Source organism: Phyllostomus discolor, chromosome 2 (genome assembly GCF_004126475.2).
Source record: "Phyllostomus discolor isolate MPI-MPIP mPhyDis1 chromosome 2, mPhyDis1.pri.v3, whole genome shotgun sequence".
Classification (NCBI taxonomy): Eukaryota; Metazoa; Chordata; class Mammalia; order Chiroptera; family Phyllostomidae; genus Phyllostomus; species Phyllostomus discolor.
The window spans coordinates 36,063,605-36,080,950 of NC_040904.2; the positions used below are offsets into that span (position 1 = coordinate 36,063,605).

Below are 17,346 nucleotides of genomic sequence, written 5' to 3' on the forward strand. Positions count from 1 at the left end.
TTTTTCACTCAGGAATACCCATTCACCCAACTCCACGGCAGGCACGAAAATGTGGCTCTGTTACACTTTTGAACATTTCCCCTTATGTCCCCAGAGCAGTGCTGCTTCAAGTGAGAATCAGAAGAGAATTTACAAGAAAGAATCCATGTGTGAAAGAATTTCAGTTTATGCACCAAGGAGACAGAGTAAGTGGAGAAGAGAAAGAGTGAAAGCAATTTTCAGGCTTGATTAAAAGGTGGGTTTGCATTTGGAATGTATTTTCTTCCAAAGTTAGCATTTAGGCCTTAGCGACCCAGGCACATGGGAAGAGCAGCTGTAGTCCACATTCTAGTGTTTTCCATAGGGCTAAAAGTTTATTATAACGTCAAACTAATGATCACAGGAACTAAGAGACAAATGATTTTCTAGCTGAGTTTTTTAAGTGGCAGTGGAGCGGCTCACGGAGTGCCAGGTTCAGTGCTGACAGCCCAGGAAGGAGTGAGGGAGACAGATAAGAAGGCATTGACGGAGGCAGCTGGGTAAGTCTTGCAGTGAATGCTGACATGCTCCCCGCTCTCAACATTCTAGCTACACTGGCTGGTGTCCAGGTACCATTATCTGCTCTGGCAAGGATGGGCCACATTTTATTTCATGCAAAAAGTATGTCAAGCAGAACTCAGTAATAGCCAAAAAAAAAAAAAAAAATCATGCCTGAAGTGTTTTCACAGTATTCTTATCTAGGCAGCTCTGCTTTTAACCAGGGAGGTGATACTTAATTTACCGAGGAGTCTCTGTTGAATTTTATGGTTGCTGTTTACAACAGAATATATACTGAAAAAGATTAAAAGTATAGTCTGAACACCATCCTGTCAGTTTTAGTAAAAGTGCTGTCTCATTCATCATGAGGGTCCCCTCCCTAGGCCAGAATCCACCACATACCGGTTGACTTATACGATACACCCCAAACAAGGAAAGGGTACTAAACTCCAAGTATGGATGCCACTGGAATTCTCACTGGCAAGTCAATGTGGTCTCTCAAAATTGGAGGCCCTGCCCTTCCTATGATTCATGGGTCACATCTTTGGGCTGTGCTTCTGCCTCTCTCGTCACTCCCAGAGCCATCTCTCTTTGAGATCTCTTCACTCTGTGGCATGTGGCTAAGTTCCCATTGCTATGTCAGCTGCACACGTCTCTGCCCCAAATCCCCGGGGAAATCACTTTCAAATTAGAGGCCAATATCTGCTCTACTTAACCTCCCTTTCCCTCTCTTTCCCTTGGCCTCTTTCAAAGGTTTAGGCCTTTGTAAGACGAAAAGCTAATAAGACTTATAGGCTCTGCCTGATTTTTGGTCAGCCTTATATATCTCCTGAGTCAATGAAGAAGCATAGAGGCTGCTTGAATACGGAAAAGGAAATTAGAAATACAGGGGTAAAAATATTAATATTACCTATTACTATGCATACCTTTCATGGTCCAGGGCAAAATATTTAGTAGAGGAGTGTTGTGTGTGTGTGTTTGTTGTTGCTAGGTAAAAGGGAAGGCAGAAGAGTAGAGACACTGAGACAGGCAGGAGGACTAAAGCAAACATGAATCAATGTGGAAAGATTAGCAGGTTGAGTGGAGAAAGGATTTGAGCTCCCCCGATATGGGTCCTTCACTCTAATGCTAGGTCAGCTCTAGGTCGTTCCGCAAATCAATAACAGGTTTCAAGATTATTGTTTTGACTTTGATTTAAGATAAAACGTGCCATATTTTGTAGATATTCTAATAATTTCATTAGTTGATATGTCTATCTTTGAATGTTGAATGAGATTTTATTTTTGGATGACAGTATTTTTGATTCCGAATTTTAAAATAATAGATGAAATAGTAACAGCATTATTTGCGACTTTTTTAAAAAAATTATTTAGACTTTCATTTTGACTTTAGCTATTTAGCTGAGCTGGTTAGAGCAACATACTAACAAGGCCAAAAACACAGGCATGTATTTTTTAAAGGCTGGCTAAACCTTACACCATTCTGTGATTATAGATTGTCCCTCCAACCCCAGCTTGCCACTTTTAAATGCATTCCTCTAGTCTCAAGGGGTATTTTGTAAGAGCATGGAGCAAATCAATGGAAATCGATTTCCTATTGGAAAAAATTCAAATTTTATGACCTACATCTCATGAGTAGCTAGCATCTTTGCATATGGCCAGACCTAATTAATCCATTCATTTTCAAGTGTAGCTGCCTACATGGATGTCAGGATAAAACAAGTTTATTTTATAACATTGTTTACACATGGCAGATCAGTAGGCTGAAATCTATTTCTGGGGGCAGGACATTTATTGTTCGATAATATTCAATATTGCTTTTCCATGTTTTCCAAGATGTTTCAAGAAGGAAAAAAAAGAAAAGATATTCTCCTGCTAAAGATTTATCACCTTATAACTAACCAGGAAACTTCTAGAATTACATTCACCATTAATAATTCAATCTATTAAAATAAGGAAGCCATTCTGGAAAACACGTCAGAAAATAGTAGTGGGGAACTGCAGTTAGAGGCTTGAGTCATGAACTTGTCATCTGCTGTTCCCCTACTCAGGTCTTGACTAGATTTTTAATTTTTTTTCAAAAACCATAAGGTATGTTCTTTTATTTCCAATATCCATGTAGCACTTTTCTCAGATTGATGCTCATATTTGAAGCCTGTCCTAGTCCTTCTTATTCTTTTCTGATACATTATTTTGGAGGGGAGGTTATAATATTATTTTAGGCTCAATCAAGGTTGTGTAAGAAAAGCAACAGAGTTTAGAACATTGATGTCATGAGAACATTTAACTCCTCTAGTTATGTTTTTATATCTATAAAATTTAGGCATTGATTTTCTCCATCTTAGGTTTCTTGTGTAAATGGAGGTCAGTAGCACATTAAATAAACTAGTACAGTGTAGCATGTAGCATGTAGCACACAGTAAAATTTAATGCGATTGTGGTCACTTACGATCATCATACACTGAGAAGCCTGAGACTAATTGCCTTTCTGGGGTTAATGAGCAAGCTATAGAGAACTGGGATGATACCTGATAACTAGGTCATTTCATGTTGTAAGGTATCATGAAGCATTAAATAAGCAGAGTTAAAATTCTGGGTAAACTATATCAAACCATTATACATTTCATACTTGAACAGATATTAATATTGCATTGGAGATATTTCATACATATAATTTTATAATGCTCCAAACACAATTGGTGAAATGACCAGTGTTATGTTAGAAATATTTGTGCCATCATTGGCTCATTCATTTACTGATCACCATAAAGGGAGGGACATTGGGAAAAGGGAATAATAAGTTCTAACTGAAGGAAATAATATACAAGGCAGTCCATAATTACAATAAAGTTTAATTATAATATTTAATACCAAATAATTGGATACATGTAAAAGTTCTTTGTAAATGTTATCATAATAATGACAATAAAGGATTGCATGAAAACTATTAGATAAGGTGTCCATTTAATCACTTGTGACCTTTAAGACAGCAGCTTCAGCAGAATGCCTCCTTTAATGTTATTTTTAATTATTGAAAATACTAAAGAGATACATATTTTAGTGAGAATTACACAAAATGTTTGGAAAATGGACATGAGGCTTTTTGTAAAAGTGCTTGAATTTGACCAGACTGGAAAATGGGATGGATGTTCTAGTTTATTAATGGGATATTCTAGTATTGTGAGTTTGAGGGTTCACTGCCTTCTGGAGAATACTGAGAACAAATCTTATGTGTTTTAATCAGTATAGATTTTTTAAAATAAGAGGAAGTAAATGATATGGATGGATTCCCATGATTAGACCAAACTATTAAAGGAAGCAGAGAGCCAGAAAGCAAACTTGTTTTGTGCCAATATGGGCATTTTGCTTTGTTTTTTCAACTTCAGACTACAATGCGAATAAACTGATTTCCAGCACTGTTCTTAACTGAGTGAGAATAATTTAGAAAGAGACAGAGATACACATTGTTCAAAAGCTAGTTCTAATGGGAAAATATGAATAAGTACAATCCAAAGAAATTTGAAAATCTACATTACAGATACTAGGACCAAATTTGGAGGTAAATGACTTGGTTTATAAAATCTAATTTTTTACTGTATAAGGAGGAAGTTCACACATTTTATTATAACAAAGGATAGCAATAATCCTTTTGGATTATTTTATGCAGGTACTTCTCTGGTTTGACACTTTATGATAAAGATTAGAATCAGTTATACATGGAATTAAATTGACTGTAATTTTAGACAAAGTTTGTGAGGCTTAGGGCCCCATTTGTAAAAATGGGAACACTAGTACATATAATGCATGATATGTGATGATAACTGGCATAGGACCAGACACTAAATCAATATTTATTAAATATTAGTTAAATTTCCTCAATTGCTTGTATAATACTGGTGCTTCACCTCTTAAGAAAAAAGTGGGACCTAGAACATCAGTTGAATATAAAAGCATATTTTATAAAAACAAAAAATGTAAATATAATAAATCTGGTTTAATCTCTAAATTTTTCTAATCCCTAACTTAAAATGGCTAGTCCTGGGTGATGGATAGATCAATTGCTCCCTATTAAGTAGAGTGTTCAGACCCTAAGTGAGGCAGAAATTTTGAGGTATCTGATGGCCTCCACTTGTTTGAGAAGCCTCATATCTGTGGCAGGATGAGCTACCGTTACCTGAAATTAGGAGGAGGCACTCTGAAATTCCTCTTGCAGAGCAATCTCTTGTTATTCAGCTTTTTGTGCTGTTTTGTTTTATTACCTCATCTCAGTTTATCTTTGGTGTGACCATGAAAATTTATATCAACAGACCATGGCTCAAAACGTTTCACTTCCTTTTTTGTTTATCTTTTTGCAAGTTTTTTGTTTGTCTTTTTTGAAAGACTAAATGCAGATTTAGTCTTTCATCTGTAAAATTGCAGCCTGAACACCCATCTCTAAGTTTGTTTTCATAATTAAATGAGATAATGTATGGGAACTACTTATCTTATTGGTAATTGCAGTAAGTTTTGATTATCTATTAATATAAATAATATATTATTACTTATTAATATCTGCCAAAGTATTAGATTCATAATCTTCATAATACATTTTATATGTAGTCATTGCATAAAATGACCTAGGTATTGAGTATCATCACAGTTCTCCATAGCTTGCTACAGATCTCCAAAGGGGGTTAGGCACTAGAATTTTAATATGCATAGGGCAGTAGCCTCTTCCTATCCATGTCGTGTGTTCACTGATGGTATTAGTTTTCTATTGATTCTATAACAAATTACCACAAATGTAGAGGCTTAAAACAACAACTTTAAGTTTATTATCTTCAAGTTCTGGAGCTCAGAATTCTTAAAATCAATTTTGTTGTCAGCAGGGTCACAATTTCTTTTGGAGGATCTAGTAGAAAATGTATTTCCTTGTCATTTCTATCTTCTAGAGGCTGCCTATATCCTTTGGCTTATGCCCTTTTCTTTCATCTTCCAAACCAACAACTGAGCATCTTCAAGTCTCATTATCTCTCTCCGAACTTTACTTCTGTTATCATGTATCTTTCTCTGGTTCACCTTCTCCAGCCTCCTTCTTTCCTTCACAAGGACTCCTGTGATTTACCGGGTCTACCCACAATTCAAGACAATGTCCCCATTGCAAGATTCTTACTTTAGTCACATCTTGTCAGATCCCTTTAGTCTTGTAAGGCTGTGTGTAATCAAGATTCAGAGAATTAGGGCTTGATCACCTTTGGGAAGTCATTATTTTGTCTACGAAAACAAATTTAAAGGAAAAATTGCTTCTTCCCTTGAGGCCATAGAGGCCATAACAAGAGAAAAATTCAAGTTTAATGTTGTTCGTATTTTACTTTACAAGGAAAAATCAAAGGAGATACAGTAGAAAAAGTTTGTATTGGGTTTTTATCATGTAATGGAATCTGTGCAAGGTAAGTTACATAACTTCTGTAAATTATCTAAACCACACCCACTTTGTTAGGTAGGCGGCTTTCCCCTATTTCACAGAAAAGGAAACAGGACTCTTAAAAGGGCAATTCGTCCATTGCCACCCTACTGGTAGAATCAAGAATTTGGAACAAGCTTACCCGATTCCCAATCTCATCCTCTTAACAAGCTCACGCTCTGCCTTAAGTCATTGTATCTTAATTAGAATGGTTTAAAATGATTCCTAAAATGTAAAAATCCTTAAAGATTCCTTTGCTACTTTACATAGGTAATTGCTTATGTATTTTACCAATGAGTTTATCTGCTACTAAAGTAAAAATTAAAAATATACCAACAGAAAGATATTTTTATTACATACGCAGCTGTTTAGATATGAACAGTTACACAAAAAGATGACCAATTTATTCATAACAAATAGTTAATATCTTTTTTAAGATTTGCATAAATCTTAGAAGATATGTAATCAATATGAAAAATATGTTAACATGATGTCAGAGAGCTTTGCAACTTTATTTAATTAACAAGCATATGGAGATGCTATTTATTATTTAAGTTTCTGTAGAGGGAACCTAGACTGTAAACTGCCCTGAGTAAGGATGAGATATTGAGACATATCTCAATTATTAGTTCCAATATTGTTTTTCCAGTCTGAAAATACTAAACAAAAATACTTCTAGTCTCTACAGTAAATGGAAATAATAAAATAAAATAAAATAAAATAAAATAAAATAGATTCTTATTCATGGTTTTTAGGTGTTCTACTCTGAACACCTGTAGTAACCTAGTCTACTGATAATTCCAAAAAATCAGGTAAATGACCCTTTAGGTTGAATGATTCATTAATTCCTATAGCAGGTGTATTAGAAAAAGGGTGGAAATACGTGTATGTTATTTCATCGAGAGTGATCATATAATAAAGAAAAGTATGATTAATTTAAATAAGAGTTGAAAACTCTAACCTTTAGTTCACTTCAGATTTGGACTAAATATTGTATCATATCTTATACAAAAAAGAAATAGAAGGCACAGTTTAACAGAAAGTCTACCCAGGATAACAGGTGTGGGTGTGGATTGTTTTCAGCTGAAAGATTTACCACACCATCCACCAACCTACTAATGGTTGTTTTCATCCTCAGCCATCTTCAAACTTGTGAAAAGGTATATGTGCCACTTCATTTGTTGTAATTCCTCCCAAAAGCAATAGGCACCATTAGCCCATCTTACTATGTAAAAAGATTTGCCAGTCTCTGGCCTAACCTATATGTTTTAAACTGTGCTTCACAAAGTCATTTAGGAGCCACTTAAAGAAAGAGGGAGGGTTATGGAGGAAAAGAATACTTAAGTTCTCCAGGCCTCCCAACAGAGCTTTTCAGTTCTTAGTTTGGGAGAGAGAAAGAGAAAGAAGACAAGAGAGAGGAGAGAGAGGGAGAGGAGGGAGAGGAGAGGAGAGTATGGAGTGAGTTTTTAGTTGATGGGAGGAGTTGGAATGTTTCTTTTCTTTTCTTTGCTTCTCCTCTCCTACCTCTCCTCTCCCTCTCCTCTCCTCTTCCTCTCCTCTCTCCTTTCTTCCTGCCGCTTCTCCTCTAGAAAATCACTATTTTCGAACCTTGTATTGTACCTGGTTTGACAAGTGTGTAACGTGAGCATGTTTAAAATTAAAAGCTTATAGTTTCACAATTGAATTATAAATCCAAGTAACATAATGTAAAACTGATTGGAACTCCACATATGTGTTTCAATATCAAGATCTATTGTTGACTTTTTTTCAACTAAGATGATTTCTTCAAGTTTTGAGAATATAAATGAAGTAAACCTAAGAATTCTCCAAAACAACTTGGAATTCACATGGAGCTCAAAGCAACAGATTTCATTACAATTTGATGCTTAATGTAGATAGAGTAGAAAATACCATAATGCAATTGACTTTAGTAACCTATTGTTTTGGTTGTAGTAATTTATTTTTTGTGTGTGTTCAAGTTCAGTTTAATATTATGGAATGAATTTGAAGACCTTCAGTTTTCTTTCATCACTCTAATGACTGTTTTATATGTATTTTTATTAATTTTCTATTCCTGATTTAAGAGAGAAATGAGGTAGAGGGACAGAAGGAGAAAAAGAGAGAGAAACATGAATTTGTTAAATTTATTTATGCATTCATTGGTTCATTCTTATATGTGCCCTGACCAGGGATTGGACCTACAACCTTGGCATAGTGGGCTGACTTCTAACCAACTGAGTTACTGTTTTATATATTTTGAGTATGACCAAATCTCATGCATTTTACCCCAGAAAAATTATTTCACAGAAAATTGAATTTAATGAATTTTCAGGTCACTCAAGAGATTATTAAGGTAATTTCTCAACTGGATTTTATTATTCTCATTGAAGGAAGAAATTAAAGTGCACATGAATTTTTGACCTGTCTCAAATAATACAGTAAATAATTGTCAAAATGAGAAAGGAATTGAAGACCCTGAAGACTCGTATGTATTCTCACCATGATGTTTTTCTATATATAAAACTTAAAAAATACAAAATGGCAGTTCCTTAAATAGGTTGTTTTGTGTATTCCAATTTTGTTACAATGTTGATGAACTACTGTAGGAACTTAACTCTTGTCTACATCAATTAGCCTATCATAAAACTGGCCTCGTTATACATTGCTTCCACTTAAAATTACAGAATTTATCAAGGATGCTAAGTCAGGACTTACTGTATCAAAAATTGAATTCATGAAGATTAAGAGCTCTTGATCATTGCTGATGTGGTCATTGGGGTTATTTGAATCACTTGATTGACTGAAACAGACCCCTAGGATATGACTATTCTTACTTCCCACACATTTTCTACCCAAGCCATTCTTACTGCATTATATAGCACCGTTAAGTTCAGGCCTTAGCAACCAGAGTGGTGCTTCACACTCCTAAGTCTAATGTATTAGGTATGTTGTTCCTTGATTATTTGCTAAATTTATCACTCAACAAAATAAGGCTTTATGAAAATGGCCACACTGCCATGCTGTTACCATTAGAAATCTTTAGGAAAGTGTATAGACATAGATTTTCTTCCAACTTGGTGTAAAAATCAAGTTCTATAAAGAACTAAATGTTTACTTTTGAATATTTTTGATACATTTTCATAGGTTATTTGCCAAGCATTAGAGAAAAACAATATATATGAGGTCTATCCAGAAGGTATACAGCCCGTAATGTGAAAAATAGAGACATTTATTGAAGAAGATACATGATACAAGAACATTGTACATAGGACAAAGACACCTCAGTCGCCTTCGAAGTAGGCATGTTACCTCATACATTCTCCTAATCTCCATCAGCTTCCTCATTGTATTTTCCTGAATCTCATTGACAGTCTGAATCTCTTCCCTTTCTTTCAAAGGTGATTTTAGTTTTGGGAAAAAACAGAATCACAGGGCACCAAAGCTGGGCTTTAGGGGGTTGAGTCACCTGGGTGATTTGATGTTTCACCAAAAAACTCTCTGTGAGATGTGATGCATGAGAAGACACATTGTGTGATGAAGCTGCCAATCACCAGATAACCATAGTTACATCCTTCTGAATCATCTGAACAGTTTCTGCAGAGGAATGTTCAAGCTTGCTGCAAAATTTGATGCAGATTCTTTGCTCGACTTGCTCAGTCATTTTGAATGTGATGGCCACACAGCACACATGGTCCCTCAAAGGGACTCCCTGCCCCCAATGAATAGTACAGTGAAGTCATCATTGTTCACTCATGAGTGTTCTAGTCCACTCTCCTTGGCTTCGAGGTTACATCAATGTCCTGCAAACTGTTCATTATGTTAACAATGGTTGGACTTTTTCCATATGGATCTTGTATAGTTCAGGCAATATGTCTCTTGCTTCATGTTTATTAAAATAAACTCAAAGAGAATTATTTAATCATTTGTTTGCATGGTATCATCAAATGAATGATTTAAGGTATATGCCCTAAAGATCTGGAGGAATTGGGCCATGGAAGAATACAATGTTAGATTTTGGTGGGGGGCTGGTGAGGGCATTGGGCACTCATGGGAGGTCTTGGTGACTCACTAGACATGTTTGTGAAAGGTATCTGGAATCACTCAGTAATGACGCAGGTATTTCAATTCAAGTTGTTGTCTTCAGACAAAACAAACCAACAAAAAGACATTGACTTGCAGCATGTGCTAGTCATTTGTATATCAGGTGGCTAGCTCAAATGATACAAGAGCTTAATATGAGAAAAAAAGAGAAAATATATTGTCTGTACTCTTCTTTTAAACAATATAGTCAAGATCATAAAACCATTTAAAACACAAATAAGATGAAATTCTGATGGGGATTTCTAGATAACCAGTCAACCTTAGGAGTCAACGGGCTAATGTATGCCCCTGACCAGAGGACCAGAGATAATAAACCTGTGGCATGTGTAAACCTGGGGCATGCCTGGGGCATATTCCCATAGACAACACAGTTCCTGCTCTGATTATTGATTGGTTGCTGCATAACAAATCAACCCAAAGCGCAGTGGCTTAAAAATAATTTTTTTTGAGCTATCTCATAGTTCTGAGGTTGACTGGACTTAACTGGATGGTTTTCACTTGGGCTTTTCTGTCAGGTGGCCCTCGTGGTTTTAGTCATCTGAAGACTTGTGCTTAATATCCACAATGGCTTCTTCACTCACTGGTCCAATGCCCTGGTGTTCCTGTTTGTTTTTTTATTAAATACTTTTGAGTTTTATTGTTGTTTAAGTACAGTTTTCTGACTTCCCCCACCCTCCTCACCACCCCCGCCCTCCCCCCCTCCCCCCTTGTTTCCACCCCCCTTGTTTTTGTGTCCATGTGCCCTTTATAGTTGTTCCTGTAAACCCTTCACACTTTTCCCCCATTATCCCCTCTCACCTCCCCTCTGGTTACTGTCAGTTTGTTCTTAATTTCAATGTCTTTGGTTATATTTTGGTTGCTTGTTTGTTTTGTTGATTAGGTTCCACTTATAGGTGAGATCATATGGTATTTGTCTTTCACTGACTGGCTTATTTCACTTAGCATAATGCACTCCAGTTCCATCCATGCTGTTGCAAAGGGTAGGAGCTCCTTCTTTCTTTCTGCTGTGTAGAATTCCATTGTGTGAATATACCATAGATTTTTGATCCATTCATTTACTGATGGACACTTAGGTTGCTTCCAGCACTTGGCTATTGTGAATTGTGCTGCTATGAGCATTGGGGTGCATAGGTTCTTTTGGATTGGTGTTTCAGGGTTCTTAGGATATAATTCCTGCAGTGAAATTGCTGGGTATTTCTCTATGAGGCTGCACTTTGCAGCAGAGCAGCCTGTATTTCTTAACTGGAGCCAGGAAGCAGAGTTTACAAGTCTTATTTAGGCCCAGCTGTCTTAAAAAAAGAAATGCAGTTAATGTTGAATATTAAAAACTAGAGATTTTATTGAAAAACACACACATTTCTGCCTTCTCTTAACACCGGAAATCTCTGGCAGAATTATCTGTAACTGAGTACTGTTTGATTCAGTAAAAATATAATACGGTTTGCTTTCACAAAACAGGAATAAATTACCTAGCTTGTGTTTTCTAACAGGGGTTCATTCACATCTAATGTCATGTAAAAGTTTTATCATGATCACATGGATTTTAATCTAATTATTTTAATTATGGCTGATCTCATTTATGGATTATCATCCATAACAACATAAAAAAAAGGAGCAAATGAGCAAGGAAAAAAGTTCAGGCCAATGGACATTTTACAGACCCTATTTTCCAGATTTTTGGAGCTATGTGATATGTAAAATAACTTAGAAACCAAGATCTGGGTATGTGAAAGCTAATATTGCTGTAACAAAGTAATCAGTTGCTATCTATATATATTTATACTTTTTTGTTTTTCTTTTTTATTGTTGTGCAGAAACAGTTGTCTCTATTTTCCTGCCACCACATTTTGTTATTTTTTAAATCAAAGGCTTACTTAAAAAGCAAAAAGATGAGATAGATGTTCTAATCCAATATCTTCAAGATTCATGTGACTATATTTAAAAAATTTAACTATATAGGCCTTAAAAGTGAATAGAAAAAATGAGGTAGCAAGGTGGAAAATTCACTTTATTATCAGAGGCCAAGAGTAGAGTGTCCTATTGCATTCTTTAGCTAAACTGGCAAACCTCTGGAAAGCCCAAATTTTCCAAGTTTTCAGAATTGGTACTTCTGAAGGAAGCAACATCCATCTCCATCTCTAATGGCCATACCTACTCCCCTCTTACCTGGATTTGCCTGCCATTGTGCCTGGTGTGGAGGCATTACACTGTGCTCCTTCTCCTCTCCTTTTAGAAGACCATTTCATAAGGAATGGAATCCATCTCTCAGAGTTTATGGATCCCTATGGTTTAAAAATCTTGAGTGGGTTAAACAGCTTCCAAGGTGAAGCAATGTTGAGGAAATGGTTTTAAAGTTTTCTGAGTGATGTATGATATAATTTCCCTCTTCTAGCTCATTAAATCTTCACTATATATCTGATAAATGAATTAAAACAAAAAGTCTTCAGAGCACTAAACAGAGAAAATATTGATGATTGTATTGAGAAAGAGAATGGCTGAGTAAAAAATCCCTTAACAAGTCAATTAATTTCCAGTTCTTTCTTTTCAGCAAAATTGAAGTCAATGTTAATTGAGTCGTCAGCTGAGAGATCATTAACAATAATTTTTTATTATAGATTACTATGTGATTTCTGGTGCATAATTTGGAAGGAGTTCAAAGAATTGAATGATATTTCTGTAACAAAACTCCTTCTTTTCTCATTTTGTCATTTATGTGAGTTATTTTTCTCAGGACTGACATATAAAAATAAAAACTAATAATTTATGTTGAATACTATTTTATTATAACAATAAAATTATTCAGCCATTAATATTGAACAGGTCGAAAATACATGGGCCATCCATCTCATTAAGAAATTAGTTTTCAAATTAAAAAATTGTGTTTAGTAATTATCAAAACATATTATTTATTTTGTTCAAGTATATAGTAGTAATAATTATACTATAAGGTAAATCTGGAAGAAAATATTAACACTTAGATTACCACGAGCACTGGGATTTTTCATTATTTTTCTATTTATATACCTATTTTGTGTCAGAAAATTATGAGGATGATTAATAAAGGTCTTTCAAATGTAAAATTTATTCCATTAAAATACAGTGTTGTGGGGGTAGTAATAAAATGTCAAGGAGAAAAAGAAATGATGCAAACATTTCAACTTTTTAATTAAAGCTTGTTGATGTATTTTATTTTGCAGTGTCTGAGGGGAGTTATTAAATTGATATAACATTTAGATTCAATTAATACAAATAAAAGAATAAAGAACAATTATTTTAATCTGCCAATGTTTATGGTGTATTGGAAATTATATATTTTAAAATAAATTTATGGGCAAATGATTTTAGATATTAAATAGTATGAAAGTATAAAGTCTTTAAAATATTTTTAGTGGAAAATGGAGGCAACTGTACTTGAACAACAATTTAAAAATGTGAAAAAATAAGATTATTCTAGTACAAAATAGTAAAAGAAAAATGTGTAAGCAAAAATGCTTTGAAAAGCCACTGACTGGTGGAACATTTTAAAAATTAAATATTTTACTTATCTACTTTTAGAAGAAGGGGAAAGGAAGGAGAAAGAGAGGGAGAGAAACATCTATTGCTTGCCTTTCCCATGTGCCCAAATGGGACCAACCCTCGACTCAGGCATTTGCCCTGACTGGGAAGAAATCCAGTAACCTTTTGCTTTATGGAACAATGCTTAACCCACTGAGCCACACTGGTCAGGGATGACTGGTGAAACTTTTTAAGGAATCATCTATGATTACATGATTATTTTGAAAATGAAGTAATAGTTACTTGATATATTTAATAAAAGTTTATGTATAATCTTGCCCAAAATTGCTAAGGAAATATTTAGTCTTATGATCTTTAAAAACTTGTTTTCAATATTTTTATTTTTGCTGTGGAAATTCTCTTTGGCAACTTAATATTCTTCCTAAAACTTTTAGGAACATAACACTATGCACACAGAAACACATACTGGGCCAGTAGCTTTCCTCATCCAAGATTTTGCTTTACTCATAGTTTGAGATACTTGTGTTCAACAATGGTCTAAAAATATTAAATGGAAATTTCTAGAAATTAATAATTTATACATTTTAAAGTATGTGTCTCTATGAGTACCTCATTTCACTTCATCACGTAGGTGCTATGTCATCTCACATCAAGAAGGCTGAGTACAGTACAATAAGATATTTTGAGAGACCACATTCATATATTTTTTATTACAGTATTATCATAATTGGTCTATTTTATTATTATTTGTTGTTAACCTCCTACTGTACCTAATTTATAAATTAAACTTTACCATAGGTATATAGCAAAAAACATAGTATATAGGGCTCAGGCATTCATTAGGGGGGTCTTGGAATGTATTCCCTCAAATAAATGGGGTCTACTACAATCGATTTTAAGTGCTTAAGTTAAAATTTTAGAAAGCTGTAGGTGGGCAATAAAAGTCATGGAAGTTATTTTGGGGATGTTGGTATTTGATTCAAGTTCTGGACTAACAACATTTTGAAGAAAAAACATAGTTTATTTAAAAAATTCTAAGGACAGGAACTTCCCAATAGAGAAACCAGCCCAGTGCATTCAAGAATAACAGAAATTTCTGGGCAGTTGCTTTTTATTTTACCAATTTAGAACAATTCAAAAGGTATTTACACCTAGAATGTAGAGCAGTAACAACTATTATTGACCAAATTTTCTTTTAGCTCTCAATTTAAAGAACCACTGTGTTCTTTGCTGCTAACTCAGAAGCTGGAGGAATTACAGTCCTGTTCCTGGGTGTGGCACACAGGACAGGGAGAGCCAGCTCCCAGGGCAAAGCCCTTCCCTACAACAGTGGAAGGCAGCATTGGATTCTGCACCCCCTCCAAATGGATCTAATGACAAGTATATATTTGTATGCATATCTGAAAAGGCTAATTTGAAATATTTCTATCTTATAATTTTTATTTAAAAATATACTATAGACACATAGAGGTGTGAAAAATATATATCATAGTTTTCCATAATAATAAAGCAATACCCAGACTGAGAATAGAATATTGCAGTACTTTTTAAAAGTTTTTTTCTAGTTTTTTTTCTTTTAAAAATAACATTTATGTCATTGTTCTGATTTCTCCCACTCAGTTAGGATGCAACGATTTTCAAAAATTATAGATGTCATTCAAAATTTCTTCACTGTCATTCGTTCTTATTTTGGTACTGCTCATTTTTATTAAAATCATGGCATACTATAGTCCCATTTAAAAATTTTTTAAAGTGACTGTGCAATGAAATACTTCTAAATCTCCAAGTCTCAAAATATTTCTTAAGGTATTTTTATTCTTTATATGGTCTGGGTTTTTTGTTTGTTTTGTTTTCATGTTATCTGTTAAAAACAAAAACTGTATCATAAAAATTGCCATTCTAATTACAAAGTTACCGACTTTGGCATTCCGGAAAAGATACTTTACTAATATACTTTATTTATAGTTTTTTACTAATTATACTTGAAGTAGTCCTAAAACCTCAGAAAAAGTCATGTCCCCAACTCTACTTTTCCTGAATAATACTGTTTAATTTCATTATTTTCCCTTTCTAACCCTGAAACCCAACTACAATGTATAGTTTCCCATACAGAATAAAGTTCACTTGAGTCTGCTTTGTAAGGATACCTTGAGTTTGACCCCAACTTTATTTCACACTAAATTTTAGGAATAAGCTGTTTCAAATGAACCTATTTTGTTTATCATATTCACATGTCTGCCATTCTCTGTGACCCATCCAGATTTTACCTACATGAAAACAGTTCGTGTCTCTAGACTAGTAAACGGTAAATTTTGTTTCTTTGATCTCAGGAAGTTTTTATTACCCGTACTATCTTAGGTCCCTATAATTGTTGTGCTTTGTAATGTTCTTTTACATTCCGTATGTACGAGTATGTGTAGCTACATGCCCAGTGAAGCCAGGGAACACAGATGTGTTAGAAATTGTAGAACCGTGGTTGTGGGTGGGGTCGGGAGTGCAGGGAGCGCAGGCTGCATGATCAGTTCTGATTTTAACAGAAGCCTTAACAAATCTTAAGGCAATCCAGCCCAGCCTTCAAAATGTCATTATGGCTGTGTTACTGTTTTATTGCCTGGGTTGGCTTTGATAAGGGATAAGCAAAAATCCAGCTGAATCTTTCTTACCCCCTCTCCTTTTAATAAAGCTCTAGCAAATCATATTTTTCTCCCATAATTAAAAAACTCCTCATAGCTTTTCTGGAGACTTAGTGAATTAATGAAATTTGTATCATTTCAGTATTTAAAGTTGAGAGTATAACCTACTGCTAAAGCTGAAATGTGTCATCAGATTTGAATTCTGCCCTCTCCTAGCTCAGATCCAGCTTTGGCTCAGGAATGAGAGGTGGGAATAGGGATGGAATCAGTGTTTTCTCCTGCTCCTCTCGGCTACCGTTCCTCTCTCTCCCAGTTTCTCCCCAGTTCACTGCGCTGCTGCTTGTTCTTCCCAAGCTGGAAAAGAGAGGGAGAGTAAGAGAGGTGTGGAGGACCTCCCTGGGAACTGTGAGCATTAGTACCTGATTTAAGAATAGACTCATTTCAGATTGGGGACATTTTGAGACCACTGGAGTGACCATGGTCTCACCTTCTTAATGGCTGCACCTGTACACATACATACACATACATACAAACACAAGTAAGGCACACAGAGACAATAGTTCACATATAGTTTATTCCAGTGTGCCACAGAGAATGTCAAGGCCTTTCTTCACTCTGAAGCAGGGAGCAGCTGCTGAACGGCAGCCTTACCCCTTATTGTCCCTGTGTCCCTGGGGCTTTAGTAGTAATAGGAAGAGGGACTCCAAGAGTCTCATGCTTTGGAAGGACCTGCTCGTGCCTAGCACAGGGCCTTGTATAAAGGAACTGAATAACCCCCCAGCCTCAGTCAGTGAAATTCACCAGCATTCAGGGTCCCACACAGATTTCATGGAATACAAGTATAGATTTCCATTATTTATTTTTATTATCATGGCCATAAAGTTATTCTGAACAACTTAATTTAAAAACTTTAGATCTAACATACTGAGTTCTGAGTTACCTATTATTAAGCATAAGAATTGGTTAGTGCTCTTACTCCTTTATACATGGAAACTGAAACTCAGAAAGGTCAATTAGTTTGTCCAGGGTCACTTTCTTAAAGAACGTCTAAATTATCTGGTGAATGTCAGGTTCTATATACCCAACGCAGAGGTTTCTCTATCAATTGGGTAGATTAGATAAATTTTATTTAATCTGT

The 17,346-nt window shown here is 35.0% G+C and overlaps 1 protein-coding gene and 1 long non-coding RNA gene across 6 annotated transcripts in view; both read left to right on the forward strand.

Moving 5' to 3' along the window:
- NLGN1 (neuroligin 1) overlaps positions 1–17,346 on the forward strand; it is a 769,628-nt gene that overhangs the window by 425,505 nt on the left and 326,777 nt on the right. The window lies entirely within an intron of this gene.
- LOC118498814 lies at positions 1,850–4,823 on the forward strand. Its single transcript, XR_004901280.1, has 2 exons — positions 1,850–4,267; positions 4,569–4,823. It is a non-coding gene; the product is annotated as an uncharacterized LOC118498814 (long non-coding RNA).